We start from the raw sequence: 8,856 nt of genomic DNA, 5'->3' as shown, positions 1-8,856 counted from the left end.
TGTGACCATCATGTGCGAGAAACATGCTGGAAGCTAAATGGATGCTATCAGGAAAACATTGTTGCTAGAATATGCTCACCACACTTTTCATTTACATTTATCAAGAATTTATACAAGTAAATAAGGAATCAAGTTTGTTACGCAAATGGAGGGAATAACAGACGGGAAAAACAGAAAGATGCCTACAGTTACAAAGCATTTGTTATGGTGCTTCACAAGATTTATTTACAGTTATCCTAATAGGTACCCACCAGAACACCCTAAACATGCACGAAACAAGTCCAATAAAGGAAGCATTCATTTCAAGTGCAACAATAGTCATCAGTCTTTAGCCAACAATGTCAAGGAGGGTCCAATAATGCAGGAAGTATCGTCGGTGACAAATGGGCTCTCTGATTTGTAAATCTAGAAAATCTTATCTATCATATATGCAGGGAAAAGAGACAACACAATCTGCCAATTCTAAAGCTAATGTTGCTAATGCTTCCTCAGGTTTGTTACAAACATTGTTGTGACTCTATGAATTAATTACCAAAAGATGCCTATAGTTACAGAACATTTGTTATGGTGCTTCACAAGAGTTATTTACAGTTATGCTAATACGCCCCCTCGAGTTCAATGGTGTGTCGATAACATTGAGACTCGACCGAAAAAGATAGAATTTTTCAAAGACCAAAGGTTTGGTGAAGATAATCGCAATTTGGTCCTTTGAGGTGAGTGACTCACTCGAAAAATGAGCAACTCAGAAGTTATCCCAAGTATAGGAGTTTAGTCGTGTAATAATTAGCCCGAGGGCCAGATCATCTCCTCGGGGAATGTAGTTTAATTCCAAATTTTGTGTAATTCCAAAAGAAATTAAGAAAATAAAAGTTTTACTAAACACGGATCAAATTCGGTTTCTTAGATTTTTTAGATTTTGTGACAGAATTTAAAACAACGTAAACCCTAACTAGAGATTTAACATGCATAAAAATTACCAATCAACTCACTAATTAAACAAAGATAAACTAAATTAAAATCAACCTTAACGTAAGAACAAAGACCCAACTCGACGCCAGAATATTGAAATAATTAACCCCTACAATATCTCAACTAAATAAAAATAAACTAAACTAACCGATAAATAAAACTCAACTAAATAAATAAACTAGCTTTAACAAAAAGCAACCCAAATAAGATTCAACTCCCAACAATAATAAAAGACTGAACTTGATAATATGAATAAACTCCAACTCAATAAAAGTACCAGATTTTATATTAAGACCAAGAAAAATTAAATTCTAACAAGATTACTGAATAATAAAGAAAAAAAAAACTTTATTAGTAAAATACCCAAAGCAAATATTTAATTCCTTGCAAAAATTTTTAGATAAAAGAAAGAAAAACAAAATAAACTGAATAACCCAAACAAAATTAAGGTTTAACAATTATTCTAAAACAAGAAAAAAAACAACTTGAAGCTAATAATATTCCCAAAGAAATAACTTTAAAACAGAGTAAAGAAAGACAAAGAAATGAGAGAGAGAGAGAGAGAGAGAGAGAGAGAGAGAGAGAGAGAGAGAGAGAGAGAGAGAGAGAGAGAGAGAGTGACCATGTAGTTTGGAGAGGAGGAGGAAGAGCAACTCTCGGGTTGGAGTAGCACATAGCTCTCGGGTCCCCCCTTCCCTGCACACAGCAGCAGCAGTAGGCAGCAGTTGAAACAATTCGGACAACAACAAGACTTGGACAACAACAAGAGGGAATCTGAGAGAGAGGGAAACAAGAGAGAGAGAGAGAGGGAGGGAGGGAGGAAGAAACCGAAAGGGCTGAGAGGGACAGAGAGGAAAGTTGAGATGAGGCGCAAAAAACCCAACAAAAGAAAAGAAAAGAAAAAGCAAAACTCAAACTCCTCAAAAACCTAGCTAACCTCTCCCTTAAATGCCCCTATACTCCCCTAGCCCAACACATGCCTTCTCCCGCACGTGGGCTTGCTTGCATGGGTGAGTCACATCAAAATGTTTTGAACCTCTTTTTTTTTTTCTTTTGTGGTTTTTGTCCAGCCCTTGCTATCTTCACGCTTGGGTTTTCTTGGACACTCATGACCGTGGGCTTCTCACTTTACGTCTCATGGCCAACACAGCTTCTTGCACTTCAAAGTTCAAGCTCGAGACTCTTACAATTGAGCTCCATCACATGGTCATATCCCCCTAGCTGCATGATTGACTCCATCACATGTGTAATGTGTATGACTTATTAAACCCAGGATACCAGTGGACACCTATAGGACGGTCATTTTGACTCGAGCTAACTGGTATACCCTAAAAAACACTAGAAAAGGATGGGTTCACTCATCATATGTGAGGAGGAGTGTCATGATCAAACATCCCACATATTGCAAGGAGCAAAGGTTAAATGTTTGGAGTGGACTAGTATGAAAAGGATCTAACCTATTTGTGAGGTGTCGGGTCCTTCAACCTAACATTTTTTCACCTACTCGCAATAACCAACCAAGACCACCCTAGATCAACTTATTCACAAATCAGACATGAATATTTATGAGGCATTAAGTAGTTGAAGAGTCTTCATATGTGGAGAACATGTGTCGTGTCCATGACTTTTTGTGGTATTGTGGAGCAGGTATTAATTTTTTTTTTTCACCTCGTTCTGGTGCATTTCTATTTCTTTTCTTTTCCTGCTTATTCTTCAATTTCTTCCTTTTGATGGTCAATTAGGAAAATCATTACACTTCTTTTGTTGTTTTCATACCACCCATGTGAATTAAGTTTGAACAGTAGTTCATGAACTAAGTCTATTTGTGTGGAGTAGGTATTAATTTTTTTTCACCTCGTTCTGGTGCATTTCTATTTTATTTTATTTTTTTTTTCTGCTCATTCTTCAATTTCTTTCTTTTGATGGTCAATTAAGAAAATCATTACACTTCTTTTGTTGTCTTCATACCACCCATGTGAATTAAGCTTGAACAGTAGTCCATGAACTAAGTCTATTTCTAGGGGTGGCTCAGCCTTCACATCTTAAGTAGGCTACAAGACCTAGGTTTCTATCTCCTCACTGGATGTTACCTCTAAGGCTAGCAAGTCAAAAACTGAGACTAGTGTAGAAAGAGTACCCAGAAGAAAAAAATGAAAATTGAGTTTCATGAACTCTGAGTTGATATCAAAAACTCAAAAGAATGATAAATGACTCAATAGTACCTCACAAGGTGTCAAAGTCGCCACGGGCGCTCTCTCAGTGCTTATAACGAACCCTAAGTGCTACGAATCATGTGAATGTGTATATTCAACCTCATAAGATATCATATAAATACAAGAGTTATATAGCCAGATTAACATAAATGAACTACCAGTCAACCTTCGTGGAGTTACAAAGCCATATAAAGAGAAACTACACGCAAATCACTCGAGTGTGTAACTCTTAGGTTATATGCAACTATGTGAAGGGTATAAGTCAGTGTTAATCATGGTATAATCATTCATCTTCAATAATTTTTCTTTCTTTGTTTCTTTTTTTCTTTTTTTTTTAAATTCTAAAAACTCAGCAAGTGAAGCGCACAGTATCACATGCAAAATCTCACCCCCACCCCCCCTCCAACTAAAGTGGAACATTGTCCTCAATGTGAAAGCATAGGGGAAATAGAAAAAACTGTGCATGAGGGAAACAAGCTAATAGAAAAAACAAATAAAATCACTACCAACTTATGCAATGGAAAAAGAAAAATGCAAATAAAGAAACAAATAAAAAAAAAAGTAATAGGAGAGAAAGGTCAGAAAACGCCCCTAGGGTCTTGCAGAAGCAAGACCTCTTCATTTGGATTGAAGGGAGTCATGAAAAGCTTGAGCCGCTGTTCATTGACCATGAAGTCGTTACCATTCTTTGGATCCACAATGTCTACTGCACCATGGGGATGAGCATGTTTAATGATGCATGGGTCACCCCATTGGGACCTCAGTTTCCTAAGAAATAGATGTAATCTGGAGTCGTAGAGAAGAACTTGCTGATTTGGGGAAAGGTTGTTTATCCTTGATTTTATTGTATGCAGCAGCTTCATACACTTCTTCGCTAAGTGAGCCTTGTCATAAACTTCCCTCTTAAATTATTTAAGCTCACACACCTGCAACTTTATCAAGCCTTTGGCATCATCAAGTGAAAAGTTATTCTGTTTTATAACCCATAATGCATGATGCAAAATCTCAACAGGTAAATGACATGCCTTACCGTAAACCAACCTATAGGGAGACATCCCTAAATTTGTCTTAAAAGCAGTTCAGTATGCCCAGAGTGCATCAACCAATTTCTCTAACTAGTCTTTTCGATTAGGATAGCCCGTCTTCTCAAGTATGATATGGATCTCTGCAAAGAACTTACGATTATCCTGTGTTACCCCATATTTTGGCGTTCGGTTGGTGACAAGGTAGTTCACAATATCATCAAACCAATGGGCACATGACATGTCGATGATAGGATAGATGATGTCAGCATCTAACATTTTCAGCACTTCTTTCTTTACCACCTCCGTCATGGTTGGGTTCAGTCTCCATTGCGCATCACGAACTGGTATTGCATTTATCTCTGTGGACTACCCCTCTGATTCTGGTAACTCTCTAATTAAGGGAACTTTTTCATTAGATACCTCAGGATGCTAAGGAGATTCACTCTTAAATGCACCATCAGAATCAAATGCCGATAACAGCTTTGAAATATCCAAGTCATCTACCACATCAACTGCATGTACCGCTAAATATTCACACCCAGTCGGTGTCTTGTGAGCATTAAACATGTTCAACTCCAATGTCATATTTCTGAATATGAGCTTCAGTACTCCACTTCAAAAATTGATCAATGCATTGGAGGTAGCAAGGAATAGCCGCCCAAGAATAACAAGTGCCCGGTAGATGTTGGAGACAGGCTACTGCATATCCAAAACTATAAAGTCCATTGGGTAATAAAATTTATCAACTTGTACTAATACATCTTCAATAACGCCTCGTGGAGCTTTTAATGATCTGTCTGCCAACTGTAGAATCATGGGTGTTTTCTTCAGCTCACCAAAATCCAACTGCTCATATATTGAAAATGGGAGCAAGTTCACACTACTCCCCAAATCAAGTAAAGCTCTCCCAATACGAGATCTACCAATTATAATAGAAATAGTGGGAAAACCAGGATCTCTGAGCTTCTGAGGAGTCTAACTCAATATCAACGTACTAACTTGCTTGGTCAAGAAAGCTTTCTTCTTTACGTTCAATTTCCTTTTCACTATGCACAAATCCTTCAAAAATTTTGCATACGCAGGAACTTGCAGTATGGCTTCCAAAAGTGGTATGTTGATCTTCACTTGCTTGAAAATTTCTTGAATTTCATTGTGGTATTTGTTCTTTTGACCAGCTGCCAACCTCTGAGGATAGGGTACCATAGGTCGGTACTCCTTACTAGTCTCATCCTCTTTATTAACTGACTTGTTTGAATCTGAACTTGTTTTATCTGATTTTTCTTTTGCTTCATCTGTCTTGGTTGCAACGTCAGGTGTTAGGGCAACTGCTTTTTGATCAATGGGTATCTCAGGACGGGAAACTTCTTTTCCGCTCCTCAAGGTAATAACAGCCTTCGCCATTTCAATAGAATCCCTAGAAATAGTATGCACTAGTTGCTGTTGTTATCGGTATATTTGAGGATGAGGCTGAGATTGTGTTGGAAATTTCCCTTTTACTAAGGTATTCAATTGTATACTTATCTTATTAATAGTTTCTCTCAGTTCATTGATGGCTTAAGTATTCTGACTGTTGGTCATGACGTGAATCTGCATGAAGTGCTGAAACATATTCGCCATCTGCATCATGCTATCATTAGAGGATTTCTTTGATGGAATAGGAGCTAAATTAGGTTGAAATCCTAGATGTGCGTAGCTCTGAGAGATCTGTTGTAGCTGATATTGTTATTGAAGAGCTGCAACTAGATGATATAGTAGTTGTGGAGGTGGTGCATAAGACTGAGGAAGTTGTTGAAACTATGATGAAGATGGACCAGACTGATCATTTCTCCATAAGAAGTTTGGGTGATTCCTCTATCCTGGATTAAAAGTGTTCGAGAATGACTGATTTTGAGATTTGTTGACCCAATTTGTTGATTGCATCTGATCAGATCCATTCTCCTAGAATACTAGTAGAAGTTGACAATCCTCCACCGATTTCACAGCTTTCACTTTCTCTAACTCTGTAACCTCTATTTTCTTAGACAAAGCAGCAACAAGAGCCTATAGATTAGTCTCCGCTTTGATCTCGTATTTACCTCCACCATCGATTTCTCTAAGAGGTTGTACAGCTATTGGTGCCCAATCATATCGTATGTTCTATTGTTGGGCACTTTCAACTAAGTAATCAAATAATGATAAAGCTTGATCCAATTCCTTACTAAAGAACTCCTTGTTGCACATAGTCTGGATAAATTGATTATATTCAAGGGTAAGAGCAATATAGAAATAATTGACTAACCTCCATGATTCAAACTCGTGATGTGGACAAATATTCATCAGATCCTTGAACCTCTCCCAACAAGCCTGGAATATCTCATCACCTTTCTGCATGAACTGACTGATATGCTCCTGTAGGTACTAGGTTCTCTAAAAAGGAGAGAATTTGTGTAAGAACTCACGCTGCATTTCAGCCTAACTAGTAATAGAGTTAGGTCTCAGAGAGTTAAACTAGATTTTCGCCTTATCATTCAAAGAAAAAGGGAATAAGCGAAACTTGACATACTCATCAGTTCCAGTCCTATTAATGAAAGTGGTACAGACCAACTCAAAATCTGTCAAATGTTGATACAGACTCTCAAAATTCACCCCGCGAAACTGGGGTATCATGGACAATACACCATGCTTAATTGTGAAGTTCGGTGCATCTTGTGGTAAAACAATGCAAAAGGGTGTAGATGCATGTAGGCTGTAGAAAATCCTAAAGTGTACGTGGTGTAGGTGCAATCATAACTCAAAAATTTCTTCAAAAAGATCACTCAAATCAATTTTAGAATCACTCGTTTAAGTAAGGGGAGAACAATTAGATTTTGTGCTCTATGCTCTGTGTGTCATTACTGATGCTAAGTGAAATTTTAGACATACTATTCGAAAGATTTCTAACCTAAGGCATCAAACATCAATTCAAACAATATAAATTCACCAACACAACAACAAACAAGCATGATCAAATTTTTCAAATTTTTTAATTTTTCATTTTTTATTTCAATTTTTTTGTTATTTTTTATTTTATTTGTTATTATTATTTTAATTAAAAATTATAAAAATTAGAAAAACACAAAATTTGAAATTAAATTTGGCACTCCCTAACAACAGCGCTAAAAACTTGACTCACTCGAAAAATGAGCAGTTCGGAAGTTATCCCAAGTATAGGAGTTCACTTGTATAATAATTAGCCAAATAGCCAGATCATCTCCTCAGGGAATGCAGTTTAATTTCAAATTTTGTGTAATTCTAAAAGAAATTAAGAAAATAAAAGTTTTACTGAACATAGTTCAGATTCAGTTTCTTAGATTTTTGAGATTTTGTGACAGAATTTAAAACAACGTAAACCCTAACTAAAGATTTAACACGCGTAAAAATTACCAATTAACTCATTAATTAAACAAAGATAAACTAAATTAAAATCAACCTTAACGTAAGAACAAAGACCCCACTCGACACTAGAATATTGAAATAATTAACCCCTACAATGTCACAACTATAACACAAAAATGTTCATAACACCACATACTGATGTTAGTTTATTTCCCTTACTGAGAGGTGTCTCACCATAACTATATAAATATTTTAGGAAATCCAGGTAGAGGAGCAGATAGAGCTCCACGACAGTAGAGTCCGACTAAGCTACCCTGTCAAAAGGGTGAGTTGTTGAGTTAGGATTAGATTTATTTTTGGGAAGTGTCCCTAGAATACTTTTTGATCTTTTGATGGATGATTGTATATATAACAATTTTAGTAGAACTCTGGTATTGTGGGTGGTTGTATGATATGTTTGTAAATTACGTTTCCTGCTGCTTAGGTATCAGAGATGTTAATCATGATTATAACAGTTTAGTTGGTATTAGGGTTATTATGAATGTTTATTATGTAAGGAAAAAAACTATATATGGTAAAATTGGCAGGTCTTTACAAGATCAGATGGACACTCACTCGGAAGGACTCAAGCACAACCTAAGCTTAATATTGTATTATTTGTAATGTGGGTTGTGTAAGGTAGGAACATATTGTAATTCTTGCGTTTTGTTTCTTGCATGATTTCTGAGCATAAGTTGAGTAAATGCACTTACTTATTAGGACACATGAGTTTATAGGATTTCACGTAAGTCACAAACTCAACTTTCATAGTTTTCAAAGTATAAAATCAAAGAGTTTGTCAAAAGAATCCTAAACTCAAATATATTTTCATAAGAGACAAGTTTTAACATCTTGATTTTATAAACATTTTCATACTTACTCCCGATTGTGTTAAAACATGTTTTATGTCCTAAATCCTCAAAGAAAGTTAAGCATATTTTTATAAAAGGACATATAAGCATATAAGATATCTAAATGAGTTTTAAAATGTGTTTTCATAAACAAGATATCTTATACTCAATGGGAAACTCTTTTGGACAAGTATAATCTTCATTAGACTCAATAACTTTAATATACTTTTGTCTAAGAATGTTCTAGTTCATTTAGAAGCTCATTAGTGTGGAAAATAGGGGACTCGTCAACTAATGCATAGCATTTGTCGAATAATACATCTAGTAGCCTCAATTGATTTTCTGCCCAAGTCACTCATTGACGAATGTCATGGACTTATCGACAATTGGTAGTGACTCGTCGAC

At 36.1% G+C, this 8,856-nt stretch overlaps 1 non-coding gene across 1 annotated transcript; it reads left to right on the top strand.

The window, feature by feature from the left end:
- The first annotated feature begins 6,497 nt into the window (after positions 1-6,497).
- Positions 6,498-6,603, top strand: LOC131150018 (small nucleolar RNA R71). The gene has a single exon (XR_009135405.1). It is a non-coding gene; the product is annotated as a small nucleolar RNA R71 (small nucleolar RNA).
- The last annotated feature ends 2,253 nt before the right edge of the window (positions 6,604-8,856 follow it).

Source organism: Malania oleifera, chromosome 2 (assembly GCF_029873635.1).
Source record: "Malania oleifera isolate guangnan ecotype guangnan chromosome 2, ASM2987363v1, whole genome shotgun sequence".
Classification (NCBI taxonomy): Eukaryota; Viridiplantae; Streptophyta; class Magnoliopsida; order Santalales; family Ximeniaceae; genus Malania; species Malania oleifera.
Note: the sequence above shows the minus strand (reverse complement) of the source record. Positions and strands in the feature narration are given on the sequence as shown.